Here is a 15126-nt window from a genome sequence, read left to right on the forward strand (position 1 = left end):
TTGCTTGTTGTTTTGCTCTCTGTGTCCATTCACTGCACACTCCTCTGTGTTTTTACTTGTCTCCCTTTTTCGTTGTTGTGTCACCGTGCTAAGTCGGCACTCTGTGGTGCTTGCAGGCCAGGCGGCACTCCACAGCGCTTGCAGGTGAGCCTGCCTTCACAAGGAGGCCCCGTAATGCAAACCCAGGGCCTCCCGTATGGTACACAGGAGCCCAACTGATTGAGCCACAGCCGCTTCCCTACTAATTTAAATTTAAATTGCCACGTGTAGCCAGTGGCTACCATATTGAACAGTGCAGCTCTATATACTCACGACTCCCAAATTTACGGACAAGTCCATAACTATCCCTGAACTCCAGACTCATGCCAGCATATCCAACTGCTTGCTCAACATCTCTTCTTGTATGTCTTATAGGCATTTCAAAATTAGTATGCTCAAAGCCAATCTCCTGATATTCTCCCCACAAAGCTATTCTTGCCATAATCTTCCATATTTGTTTAAGGTAACTGCTTGTCCTCAAACTCCACATCTAATTTATCAGCAAGCATATCTGCTCTACAAAATATATCCAGAATATGATAATTTCTCATTACCACTACTGTTATTACCCTACTCAAAGCCACCATTATCATTTTTCTGTTAAAGATTTTATTTTATTTTATTTCTCTCCCCCCCCCCCCGCCATTGTCTGCTCTCTGTGTCCACCAGCTATGTGTTCTTCTGTATCCGCTTGCATTCTTGTCAGTGGCACCAGAAATCTGTGTTTCTTTTTGTTGCATCATCTTGTTGTGTCAGTTCTCTGTGTGTGCAGTGCCACTCCTGGGCAGGGTGCACTTTTTTTGCGTGGGGTGGCTCTCCTTGAGGGGTACACTCCTTGCACATGGGGCTCCCTTATGCAGGGCCATCCCCGCGTGGCATGGCACTCCTTGCGCTATCAGTGCTGCACATGGGCCAGCTCACCACATGGGTCAGGAGGCCCTGGGTTTGAATCCTGGACCTCTGTGGTTGGCAGATGCTCTAACAGTTGAGCCAAATCCGCTTCCCAGCCATCATTGTCTTTTGCCTGGATTGTTGCAATAGCCTCCAACTGGGCTCCCTGTTTTCACCCTGGCCCCCTTGAGTCTATTCTTTCTTTTTTTTTAAGATTTATATATCTATTTATTTATTTCTCACCCCTTCCCCACCCCACCCCGGTTGTATGTTCTCTGTGTCTATTTCCTGCGTCGTCTTTGTCCGCTTTTTTGTTGTCAGCGGCACGAGAATCTGTGTTTCTGTTGCATCATCTTGTTGTGTCAGCTCTCCGTGTGTGCAGCACCATTCCCGGACAGGGTGCACTTTCTTTCGCGCTGGGCGGCTCTCCTTACGGGGCGCACTCCTTGCGCGTGGGGCTCCCCTATGCGGGAGACACCCCTGCGTGGCACGGCACTCCTTGTGCACATCAGCACTGCGCATGGGCCAGCTCCACACAGGTCAAGGAGGCCCAGGGTTTGAACCGCGGGCCTCCCATGTGGTAGACGGACGCCCTAACCACTGGCTCAAGTCCACTTCCCCTAAGCTGATTGGAAGACTAAATATCATTAAGATGTCAATTTTATCCAAACTGATTTACAGATTCAATTCATTCCCAATAAAAATCCCAACAGCCTTTTTTTACAGATGTGGAAAAACCAATTATCAAATTTATTTGGAAGGGTAAGGGGCCCCGAATAGTCAAAAAGATCTTTAAAAAGAAGAACAAACTTGGAGGGCTCTTACTTCTGGACTTTAAAGCTTATTCTTTAGCTACAGTAGTAAAATACATCATGGTACTGGTACTGGCATAAAGACAGACATATTGACAAATGGAACCAAATCAAGAACTCAGAAATAGACCCTCACATCTACAGTCAAGTGTTTTTTGACAAGGGGGTCAAGCCCTCCCACCTGGGCCAGAACAATCTATTCAACAAATGGTGCTGGGAAAACTGGATATCCATATCCAAAGAAAGAAAGAAGACATCTATATCACACACCATATACAAAACTTAACTCAAAATGGATCGAGGGGGAAACGGACTTGGCCCAGTGGTTAGGGCGTCCGTCTACCACATGGGAGGTCCGCGGTTCAAACCCCGGGCCTCCTTGACCCGTGTGGACCTGGCCCATGCGCAGTGCTGATGTGCACAAGGAGTGCCATGCCACGCAGGGGTGTCTCCCGCATAGGGGAGCCCCACGCGCAAGGAGTGCGCCCCGTAAGGAGAGCCGCCCAGCACGAAAGAAAGTGCAGCCTGCCCAGGAATGGCGCCGCCCACACTTCCCGTGCTGTTGACAACAACAGAAGCGGACAAAGAAACAAGATGCAGCAAATAGACACAGAGAACAGACAACCGGGGGAGGGGGAAATTAAATAAATAAATAAATCTTAAAAAAAAAAAAATGGATCGAGGACCTAAATATAAAAGCAACAGCCATAAAACTCCTAGAAGAAAATGTAGGAAAACATCTTCAAGAGCTTGTGGTAGGCGGTAGTTTCTTAAACCTTATACCCAAAGCTGAGCAACAAAAGGAAAAATAGATAAATGGGACCTCCTCAAAATTCAACACTTTTGCTCCTCAAAAGACTTTGTCAAAAGGGTGAAAAGGCATCTGACTCAATGGGAAAAGTATTTGGCAATCACATATTCAATAAGGGTTTAACATCCATGATGTACAAAAAGATCATACAACTCAACACAATAAAAAGGCAAACAACCTAATTTAAAAATGGGCAAAAGACAATTGTCCAAAAAAGAAATACAAATGACGAAGAAACACATGAAAAAATGTTCAACATCACTAGAGATGAGGGGAATGCAAATCAAAACTACAATGCAATATCATTTCACACCTATTAGGCTGGCCGCTATTAAAAAATTGGAAAACTGTAAATGTTGGAGAGGATATATAGAAATAGGAATGCTTATTCCCTGTTGGTGGGAATGTAGACTGGTACAGCCACTGTGGCAGACTGTTTGGCATTTCCTAGGGAAGTTGACTATAGACTTGCCATGTGACCCAGTGATACCATTACTAAATATATATCCAAAAGAACTGATAGCAGAGACACAGACATCTGTACACCGATGTTCATAGCAACATTATTCATGATTGCCAAACTAGAAAATAACTCAGGTGTCTGTCAACTGATGAAGGAATAAACAAATTGTGGTATATACACGCAATGGAATATTATGCAACAATAAGAAGAAATGAAGTTGTGAAGCATATGACAACATGGATGAACCTGGAGGACATTATATTGAGTGAAACAAGCCAGACACAAAAGGATGAATAGTGTATGATTGCACTATTATAAACTAAATATATTGTGTAAACGCATGGAGTTAATAATTAGAATATACATCACCAGAAAATAGAATGTAGTTGGAGAACGGAAAGCTGAGGTTTAATCTGTGCAGAATTGGTAAAAAGGTTATTTGTAAACCTTTGGAAATGAATAGAAACGGTGAAAGCTTGGGAACTGGATGTGGCTCAAGTGATAGGGCTTCTACCTGTCATATGGGAGGACCAGGTTGATTCCTGGGGCCTCCTGGTGAAAAAAAAAGAAGAGAAAGTGTGCCTGTACGATGAGCCAGTGCCCACGTTGTGAGCAAGTGCCTGCGTGGCAAGCCAGTGCCCACACGAGTGAGTCACGCAGCAAGATAATGATGCAACAAAAGAGAGACGAGGGGGAGAGTCAAGGTGAAGTGCAACAGAAACCAGGAACTGAGGTAGTACAGCTAACAGGGAACCTCTGTCCACATCAGAGGTCCCCAGGATCAAATCCCGGTGAATCCTAGAGGGGAAAAATGAGAAGAGAAGACCAAAAAGAGAAATAGATACAGAAGATCACATAGCGAATGGATACACACAGCAAAAACAGCAGGGTGGGGGGAGAGGGAGGGGAAGGGGGGAAATTAAATAAATAAATAAATAAATAGATCTTTTTATAAAAAAAGAAAGCTTATCTTGATGTTTGTAACTATCAGTGCTATTGTTTGTGTATGAGAGTGGTTGAAAGGGAAAGTCTAAGCTCATGTATAGTAATAGAAGGAAAGCTAAAAACTGGAACATGGTACTGTATTTGACAGTAAAACCTCATGTAAAACGTGACTATGGGTGATATTATATATATAAGACTATTTTTACAAAATATAAATACAAATATACTAGAAAGAAGGAAAAAGAATAGCAATGTATGGCAGGGGAAGCATAGATTGAGAGGTGATGAGTTTTGTTTTTTTATCATTATGATTATTATTAGAATAATGAAAGTACTCTAAGAATGATTGAAGTAATGAATGCAGAAATATGTGATTACACCGAATACCACTGATTGTACACTTTGGATGTATGTATGCTTTATTAATATGTACCAATAAAATTGATTTGCTTAAAAAAAAAAAAACCCACAGTGGCCTCTCATGTCACTCAGACCCAAACCTAAAATCTTTTCACTTGTCTGCAAGGCCCCCTATGATTTGGCCCCCTGCTCCTCTTTTTCCTGATCTTATTTCCCACTCTTCCCCTAGTCCGTTCTACCCTAGAATGCTAGACTCTTTACTATCCTTTAACATGACAATGCAGGGCCTTTGCATTGGCTGTTCTCTCTGCCTGGAATGTTCTTCCCCAGATAAAAGCATGGCTCATTTTCTCACCTTCAGATCTTTCTCAGATGTCATTCTTTCAAGGAAGCCTTCCCTATTTAAAATTGCAACCCCTACCCTCAATACTACTTATTCCACATTCTTGTTTGTTTGTTTTTTCCCTCTGTATCACTGGTCATCAACTAATATATCGGATTTATTATTTGAGCTTACACTTGCACTAAAATGTAAGCTCCATGAGAGCTGAAATTTTTTAATAGTTTGTTAACTGCTCAAGCTCCAGAGCTAAGCACATGGTAAATACTTGTCACATACTTGTTGAATAAATGAATGAAGATTTGTAGTTGTACTACTTATCCATTTGTGTTGTAATTTATTTCTTTAATCTATGTTTATCCCCACAAAACACCGTGACTTCTATGAGAGAGAGAGAGCAAGCTAGAATTTTATTTATCTCTGAATTCCTCAGAACCAAGCATAGTGCTTAGAAACATTAGGTACTTGATAAACATTCACTGACAAGAAACTACTCTAGATTATGCATGCATCTGTTCTAAGAATCACTCAGAGTATCTAATATGCTCGAAACCTCTTCTAAAGGAAGTTTATCTGCCCACAACTACTTTTTTCTTACCACTTGACCCTGGCCACTCCTCACCATTTATTGCACCACAGCTAAGCTCCCAACCCGAAGGCATCCAATCCATTGGCTCGTCCAAAACCTATAAAGTGCCCAGCCAAGAAAAGATGACTGATCTCATTCTCCTTTTTTGGACTTTGAACTAAGAAGTAAAAGAGAATTAGGGTGCACAGCTGACGGGTTAGACTGTGATGATTCAGTTCATGTGTCAACTAGACTAGGCTATGGTGTCCAGTTGTTGGTCAAACAAGCACTGGACTGATGGTTTCTGTGAGGGAATTTCATACATGGATTCAAATCTATAGCTAGGTGATTGCATCTGTGACTGATTGCATCCACAATCAACAAAGGAGATTGCCCTCAGCAATAGATATCTTATATTTCTATGTCCTCAAGTTCACTATTTTTTTAAATTTAGTGACTATGCTTTAAACTTTTAGTTTTTCATTTCAAATATTATATTTTTTCAACTTTAGAAATCCCATTGGTTTTCTTTATAGCTTACATTTCTCTCATTATTATATTCATGTATTTTATGTCCCTGAGTATATTCATAAGTTGCTATTTTAAAGTTTAAAGTTCTTGTCTGCTAATTCTATCCTGTCTATCATTGCTTTATCTATTTTATTGACTGATTGATTTTTCTCCTGATTGTATGTCACATTTTCTCATGTATAAGAAATTTTCGTTGGATGCTTTCAAAAAAGGAGAGAGGCTTTCTGGTAGTGACAACCTCCTCACAAGAACATGCCTCTCTCAAAGGACCTCCTTCATCCCTGTCCAGAAGAGGTAAAGAGGAAACACAAGAAGCACTTGGTGCAGGGCCCCATTCCAAATTCATGGGTGTAAAATGCCCAGGATACTATAAAATCACCAGTCTTTAGCCATGCGCAAACAGTAGTTTGTGTGTTGATTGCTCCACTGTCCTCTGCCAACCTACTGGAGGAAAAGCAAGGCTTGCAGAAGGATGCTCCTCCAGAGGGATGCAGCACTAAAAGCACCCTGAAGGAAGATGAGTGGGATACCATCCCAATAAACATTTTGGATAAAAACAAAACAAAACAAAACAGGAGAGAAAATCTAGTTGGTACACATGAGTTAAAATCAAAGAGAATCTGTAGGAGCTTGGGAGTTTGGCAAGCCAAAATTGTAAGGAAGCAGAAATTATGATTAACTAGAAACCATGCAGTATAGAAAAGACATAGAGGGTAAAGGGAAAGAAAAAGTAATACAGTACCCAAGAGAAAATGGAGAGTTCCCAAATCACATTAATAAGAGCACCCTGGAGCGAGAATCCACAGACTCCTGCAACTGATGTCCCTAATTTGAATCCAGTTCTCTTGAAGCTCAGTGCCTCTAGTTGGTCTCTGTGTGAACTTACAATAATGACCAATTGCTTGAGGTCCCTCAAAGGAGTATCTCTGTTTCTTTTATTTTATTTATTTATTTATTTATTTATTTATTTATTTATTTATTTATTTTTTATTTAATTCCCCTACCCTCCCCCGGTTGTCTGTTTTTTTTGTGTGTGTGTGTCTTTTTGCTGCGTCTTGTTTCTTTGTCCGCTTCTGTTGTCGTCAGCGGCACGGGAAGTGTGGGCGGCGCCATTCCTGGGCAGGCTGCTCCCTCCTTCGCGCTGGGCGGCTCTCCTTATGGGTGCACTCCTTGCGCGTGGGGCTCCCCTACGCGGGGGACACCCCTGCGTGGCACGGCACTCCTTGCGCGCATCAGCACTGCGCATGGGCCAGCTCCACACGGGTCAAGGAGGCCCGGGGGCTTGAACCGCGGGCCTCCCATGTGGTAGACGGACGCCCTAACCACTGGGCCAAAGTCCGTTTCCCTATTTATTTATTTTTAAGATTTATTTTTTCATTTTTTCTTTCCCCTTCTCCCCCCGCTGCCCCCCCCCCCCACCCAGTTGTCTGCTCTCTGTGTCCATTCACTGTGTGTTCTTCTGTGACCACTTCTATCCTTATCAGCGGCACCGGGAATCTTAGTTTCTTTTTGTTGCGTCATATTGTTGTGTCAGCTCTCCGTATGTGTGGCACCATTCTTGGGCAGGTTGCACTTCCTTTTGCACTCCTTGTGCGTGGGGCTCCCCTATGCGGGGGACACCACTGTATGGCAGGGCACTCCTTGCACACATCAGCACTGCACATGGGCCAGCTCCACACAGGTCAAGGAGGCCTGGAGTTTGAACAGCGGACCTCCCATGTGGTAGGTGGACGCCCTATTCATGGGGCCAAGTCCGCTTCCCTCTGTTTTTTTTTTTTAAACACTCAAACCCTAGTTAAAATACCATTCTTGGTTTATTTAGTGGCTGTCACACGTGGAAGAGTAGGTGTATTTCATTTTCATATTTCTGCCAAATGATACATTTGAGGTGTTCTTCAAAGCCCTGGGCAATTGGTCCTTGTATCTTTGAACATTTATTAGGCAGCACACAGGAGGAATGTTCTCTTGGGAGCCATTTGGTTTCTCTTTAAGATCACACTCCTATGGCAGAGTAGAATCCACCTACAGTGTGAATGTACCATTACATAAATAAATTTGGAACTGGATTTACAGTCATTTTTAACTATCTTTATTCCTTTTTATTACCAAGTAATAAACTTTTTGTCAAAAATTCAAATGCCATATTCTTTTAAATAGTAAACATTTTTGAACCACAAGAGAGTCATTGCTAAATTGCAAAGTTCTGCTGTTAAGTTTCAATAATACCATTAACTCGGGTTAAAAACAAAGCACCTGAAGAAAGAGGCTTTCTGCTTCAAAGATTTAGTCACAATCTTTTTCTTTCTCCGTTAGTAGCCCTCCCCTCTGGGTCCACACAGCTGCCACTACCACAGAGGAAGCCAGTTATCTTAAAATGCATCTCCTACTTTGCTGGAGGGCAATGGGGCATAACAGTTAAGACCGCAAGCTTTATTTTAAAGTACAATTTTGCAGTATCAACTATAATTTAAACATGCATGCTCTAAAATCCAGTGATTCCCACATCTACAAATATATTCTACAGAAATACTAACAGAAGTCCAAAAATATGCATGTGTAAGGATGGTCACTGAAGTAATATTTGTAATAACAAAAAAAAAGAGAGATCCTAGGTAGTCTATCAGAGAAGTGGTTAAATAAATTATAGTACATCCATACAATGGTATACTATGCAACTATGAAAGTGAAGGAGGAGTGTTGTATATAATGAAATGGAATCGGTCTTTTATACACTATTAAATGAAAAAAGGCAAATTGCAGAACAGTAGCTACTGTAATGTGGTCTATATAGAAAAAGCTTGGAGTATTGCCAACCAAACCATTCACATTGGCCACCTCTGGGAAGTGGAATGGGAACTTTCTATCTTGCTATGTTATTGAGTAATACAACAAAAATATATTATTGTTGCAATTTCTATTTACAAAAGACATTTTAGTAGAACAGAAAAACGAAAAAATAGACTTCAGAATCAAATTCTGGTGCAAATATCCACTCCATCATCTTTTTAGGATGAGTAGATATACAATGTTAATATGAAAATTTGCTGTACCCTTAACTTCTAATTGATAACGTTACAGCAATTGCTTAAAATACCTTTGCTTTTATTTTCTATGGTGTTGTTAGTAAACAACATCAGAAAAGATTCTTCCTTAAGGGACTTGTGATCTATTTTTCATGTGAGGAACGCTCTTTGTAACGTGAATAATTTCACTCTGTAACGTGTCTGTTTGCTACTAAGACCATAATAAACAGCATATTCTCTTCTCTCACAAATCTTGCCTTCCTTTTTCTCCAACTCACCCCAACCCTTCACAACCTGGGAGCTATCCAGGTACAAATTAACATTTAAAAAGGCCTCAAGTTGTTCACAGAAGCAGCTCTATTATATTGCTCTTTCTGTTACAGCCTTGGTCTGCTGAAAAACCCACATTCAAATTGCACCTCATCCACTCCAGCCCTTCAGCACACAGGTATTGTGGGCTTGAGGATGCTTTTGGCTACAAACTCCTCTATTAATTTAAAATAACTTCTTTCATAAGGTTCATTGAACAAATAGTGTGTTCCAGTCACAAGCCTTGACAAAGCACTTTTGCCTACCTTGTTACTAATCCTTACAGCAGCCTTGTGGATGGGTGTTACCAGCTCTAATTAGGGGATGAGCCAACCACAGTTCCAAAGGGTGAAGTGACTTGCCCAAGATTATACTTCTAGTAAGTGCTGGATCTTGCTGGGGAATCTAGGCAATGGGTTTGCAAGAGATCACTAGTGTTTCTTTTTTTAAAACACTTTTTTAAAATGAAAGTGTGGATAATGTGTTCCCCACTGAAGTATTTTAAGGTGGCAAAACCTCAAGTACAAAGTGGCAGCCATCCATTAAGACTGAGGAGGTTCTATTCTTAAAATGATTTGGCCACTGATCTTGGTGTAATTGGGAATTCATTTGGGCTGTGGGTTTGAAGGGGATCTGGTTTATTCGTAGATTCCAGCTGTATGACTAGACACTTAAATAGCCCTGAGCCTCAGCTTCCTCATCTGTGAAATGGGGGAGGAAAACACTTCACAGCTCTTTCTGAACATTTCAGGAAATTAAATGTGTGAAGATGTCTAACACATGGTCTATTTGACTATTGGTTATACACACTTTTTTTCCTTTCTTTTTCTTCTTGCCTTGCAGTGATTTTCATGGTGGTCCCATATCCATTTATGTACTACAAGGTAAATCTCAAGGTATGTTACAGAACAGGGAAGAGGATGGGAGGTCCAGGATTCAAACCCAGAGCCTCCTGACCTGTGTGGTGACCTGGCCCATGCGCAGTGCTGATGCGCGCAATGAGTGCCGTGCCACGCAGGGGTGTCCCCTGCGTAGGGGAGCCCCACGCGCAAGGAGTGCGCCCCATAAGGAGAGTCGCCCAGCACAAAAGAAAGTGCAGCCTGCCCAGGAATGGTGCCACACACACAGAGAGATGACACAACAAGATGACGCAACAAAAAGAAACACAGATTCCCGTGCCGCTGACAACAGAAGCGGACAAAGAAGACACAGCAAATGGACACTGAGAACAGACAACCAGGGTGGGGAGGGGGAAGGGGAAAGAAATAAGTAAATAAATAAATCTTTTTAAAAAATGTATAGCAATGCATCATATGCATTTCAAAATGTATTTTCTATTATTGCCATCCCCCCTTTTTTTTTTTGAGATAAGCATTTCTTTCAAGTTTATTAGAAAATTTAATATTGCCTCTGATTGCATGTGTGGACTTGGAAGGATATTCACATCAGTATTCACAGGTTTTTTGTAGTTCCCAAGCCTTTCCCTTGCAGTATTTTAGGGGAGCCAGGATGGTTTCCTTGAAAGAGGTTAGAGTTCAGAGTCATAACCAGCACTAGTTTCTGTGCCGTGGTAGAGTACACCCATTACTTACCCTCTGCGTCTTGGCTTCCTCCTTTGCAATGCACGAACGCCTATAGGCAGGATTCAGTGTGATGGTGTATACTGAGGTGCTTTGTGTAGGTAAAGTGCTCTGGACCAGAGGTAGAGAGTAAATATGTCAGGCTTTGCCCCAGGTGCGCAGGCTGTTTCAGCTGCTTCTCAGCTCTGCTGGGGCAGCACCATAGTAGACGCAGACAATATGTAAACAAACGGGGTGGCAGGATGTGGCCCATGGAGACTAGGGGTTTTAGAAACTACCTGTTGGGGTTTCTTAGAAGTCATTTAAAAATTGGAATTGAAGAATGCTCGAGGTAGTTATTCCTGGGTTCCTAGTTAGCTTCGTGATGGTTCCTGTCTGATCTTGGGCAAATTATTTAAGCTTTCTGTGTCTTGATCTTGTCACCTCCAATTGAAGGTAATCATATATGAATTATTGAGGTGCATGGAGGATTAGAAAAGACACTTGAAGTACTCAGCACAGTTCCTGACACACATAGCACTTGGAAAGTGTTAACTGTGATTACCATCAGTCCCTTTTACAGAGGGAAGAGCTGAGGTAACCATTGAGGGACTTGCCCAAGGCTACAGTAGTAGTGGCAGGACTAGCTTTTTTTGTGCAGTCCCGCTGTGAGCCTCTGTCGCTTGCACTGCAGAAGGAGGGGGTTGGGCAAAATTGTCCCTAGGGTTTAAAGAGCTTCTGCCCCCGTGTTCCTTCCAGACAAGAAATGACTTAATGCACAGCAGAGTAACACAGAGGGAGAATCTGATGATTAAAAAACAGGTACTTTTAAAAATTGTCACTTGTTTTTGGATATCAGGGAGAAAAGCCAAGTCTTTGGTAACTAGTATGGGGGAATGATCGCATTAAATACGTTCTAAGTCATTCTTGGCTATGTCTCCAGGACTTCTTTTATGCTATAGAACAATCGAGTATTTATGTACATATGTTCAGATTATTCTGACAAAATGATTAAAGTAATGAGATGGAAAATGAAAAACATACTTTTTTTCTCTTAAATTTTATTGTGGTTACATATATGCAACACAACATTTCCCATTTTAACCACTTTCAAGTATACGATTCAGTGGTGTAGTGTTAATTACATTCATAATATTGTCCTGCCATCACCACCTCCCATTACTAAAACTTTTTCATCACCCCAGACAGAAACCTGTACCGATTAAGCAATAATGCTCCATTGCCAACTTTATCGTAGCCCCCTATACCCACTCTGTCATCTACTCTATGAGTTTTCATATTCTAATTATTTCATATAAGTGAGATGATACAATATTTGTCCTTTGTGCCTGGCTTACTTCATTCACCATGATATCTTCAATGTTAATTCATACTGTAGCATGTAACAAAACTTCATTCCTTTTTACAACCTAATATTCCACTGTATGGATATACCACATTTGTTTATCCATTCACCCAATGATGGACACTTGGGTTGCTTCCACCCCTCTTTTTTGTCCATTATTAATTATGCTGCTGTAAGCTTTGGTGTACAAATATCTGTCCAAGTCCCTGCTTTCAATTCTTTAGGGCACATACCTTGAAGTAAGATTGTCTAATTATATGATAATTCTCTACTTAACTTTCTGAGGATATTTAGTCTTCCAATCCATGAACACAAAATGTCTTTCCATTTATTTAAGTCTTCTTTAACTTCTTTCAGCAATGTTTTATGGTTTTATGCATATAAGTCGTTTACATTCTTTTTTTTTTTTTTAAAGATTTATTTTTATTTATTTAATTCCCCTCCCCTCCCCCGGTTGTCTGTTTTCTGTGTCTATTTGCTGCGTCTTGTTTCTTTGTCCGCTTCTGTTGTCGTCAGCGGCACGAGAAGTGTGGGCGGCACCATTCCTGGGCAGGCTGCACTTTCTTTCGCGCTGGGTGGCTCTCCTTATGGGTGCACTCCTTGCGCGTGGGGCTCCCCTACGCGGGGGACACCCCTGCGTGGCAGGGCACTCCTTGCACGCATCAGCACTGCGCATGGGCCAGCTCCACACGGGTCAAAGAGGCCCGGGGTTTGAACCGTGGGCCTCCCATGTGGTAGACCGAGGCCCTAACCACTGGGCCAAAGTCCGTTTCCCAGTTTACATTCTTGATTAAATTTTTCCTTAAATATTTGATTCTTTTAGTTGCTATTGTGAATGGAATTGTTTTCTTGTTTTCCTTTTTGGATTGTTCATTCCTGGTGTATAGAAACACCATCGATTTTGTGAGTTGATCTTATACCTGGCCACTTTGCTGAATTCATTTATTAACTCTATTAGCTTTCTTGTAGATTTCTCAGGATTTTCTATATATAGGCTAGTGTCATCTACAAATAGGGAAAGTTTTACTTCTTCCTTTCCAACTTGGATGCTTTTTATATCTTTTTCTTGCTTAATTGCAACTTCTAGTATAATGTTGAATAAAAGTGGTGAGAATTGGCACCCTTGTCTTTCAAGGTTAAGTATGACGTTAGCTGTGGGTTTTTCATATAATATATCCATTATCATGAGAAAGTTTCCTTCTATTTCCCCTTTTTTGAATGTTTTGATCAAGAAGGGATGTAGGATTTTCTTTTTTTAAATTTTTATTTTAATTAACTAGTTTTAAAAGGCAAATAGTACTGGAAGACCTGTAAAGTAAAAAAAATATTTGGGAAGCAGAGTTGTCTCAAGCAACTGGTCTCCGTCTACCATATGGGAGGCCCCAGGTTCCATTCCCAGGGCCTCCTGGTGAAGGCAGGCTGGCCCATGCTGCAGAGAGCTGGGGCAACAAGATGACTCAACAATGGAAGACAAGCAGACACAGAAGAACATGCAGGGAATGGACACAGAGGACAGCAAGCCAAGCGTCAGGGGGAGAGGGGAATAAATAAATTAATCTTTAAAAAAAAAAGGGAAATATTATGCTCTTACCCCACCTATCCCATCCCCTCTCTGGAATTATAAATCTCCTATGCAGCCATGTGGAATTTTAAGCTATTTCTATCAGATTAACGACCATATTCCTAAATAACATGGAAATCTGTTGTGTTGCACAGACTTAACACGTGATGTAACCAAAACACCAGTTGATCATTAACTCCCTCTGTTCCTTTATTTCATACACAGGAATCTACCTCTCTGCCCGGGTTGAAAGCTCCGTCAGATCCCCTCTTTAGGTAGAGAAGAGAAGAGGCCTTTGCTCACTCTGAGTCGTCAGCACTAGCCTGGACAGGCCGAGGAGAATCAGCACCGGGGACTCTTGCAGGCTGCGGGCCGGCCCCGAGGCCGCGGGCGAGGAGGGCGAGCGGCGGGAAGGTGGAGCACATCCTCCTGTAGCCGAAAGGCCCGGCTCTGGGGCTGCAGAGGGTGGGAGGGGATGCTCCCGTCCGGCCCAGCCGGGGCCCTTGGGAGGTTTCTGCGGGCCTCTGTGCAGCGCGGCAGCAGCTCCGCGCAGCCCAGTCTGGCCTCGGCGCCCCGGTGAGCCCCCGCTTGCCGCAGCGACGAGGCGGCCTGGCCGCAGCCCAGTTCTACAGCCTTCCCTGTCCTCAAGCTGGAGTCGGACTCTCTCCCTGGGCTCGGATTTCCCGCGGGAGGTAGGCGGCCTCTAGCTTTCTCTAGCTTGCGGCACCGGACCTGCGCCAGGGTTTCAGGTTTCCCAGTTCAGTCAACAAGATTCAAAGCCCCCTCCTCTTGGGTTGAGGGTATCACCGCCTGCCCCTCCTCCAATGCGGGGGCTCAGGTGAAGGCTCACAATATAACAACTGCGCTCCAAAGAGACCCCTCCAGCAATCCCCTCTTGCCTTCTGACCCATTTTTTATGTCCTTTGTTGGTGTGAGCTGTTCAAGAAGTATCAAGCAGCTTCTGAGGGAGATTTCCTTTGCATATCATAACATGGGGGGACAGGGATATGTTTCCCACAAACTGTGGTCTCCTTATTGGCCCCTCACCAACTATCTGTCCCCTGCTCTCTCACCCCTTCCACATGTACACTCATCCTCTCCCATCTTCCCGATGCTGTTATCCCAACTACGGATTAAATCAATTTTAAAATTTTCATTATTATGATTATGAAAATACTTTTCACAGTTAATATACTATGATTGTACTTCCATTCTTATCAGATAATTTTTCTTTTCCCTGGGGTTTATTGGTCATCATTCCCTCAAAATTTTTTAAAGCTAAGTACCCATCGTGAGTTATTTTCCCAAATGCTCTGCCAGAATTATAAATCTCTTCTTGATTCCTTCAAATTCATAAGGTAATACATTCTTTTACTTGGAAATATATCTCCCAATTCCATCTTGCTCCGTAGGCCAAATGCACAGCTGTTTTTCTGGGATTTCCCTTAATCATCATCCTGGAAATTTTCTTAATTTCTTCCTTGTGTGAGATCTTTGTGAGGTAGGGAAAGGTAGGAAAAGGGAGATAATTTGGCAATGGAGAGGGAC

At 42.3% G+C, this 15126-nt stretch overlaps 1 protein-coding gene across 2 annotated transcripts in view; it reads right to left on the reverse strand.

Moving 5' to 3' along the window:
• The window catches only part of UTP6 (UTP6 small subunit processome component), a 56806-nt gene extending 42335 nt beyond the window's left edge, over nucleotides 1–14471 (reverse strand). Inside the window, exon 1 of one of the 2 annotated variants that reach the window (XM_058283842.1) lies at nucleotides 13812–14471. The gene's annotated coding sequence lies outside the window, so the exon portion shown is untranslated. The remainder of the gene's footprint in view (nucleotides 1–13811) is intronic. The other variant, XM_004454876.3, reaches the window with a different exon arrangement.
• Nucleotides 14472–15126: the final 655 nt, after the last annotated feature.

Source organism: Dasypus novemcinctus, chromosome 21 (genome assembly GCF_030445035.2).
Source record: "Dasypus novemcinctus isolate mDasNov1 chromosome 21, mDasNov1.1.hap2, whole genome shotgun sequence".
In the NCBI taxonomy this organism is placed as follows: Eukaryota; Metazoa; Chordata; class Mammalia; order Cingulata; family Dasypodidae; genus Dasypus; species Dasypus novemcinctus.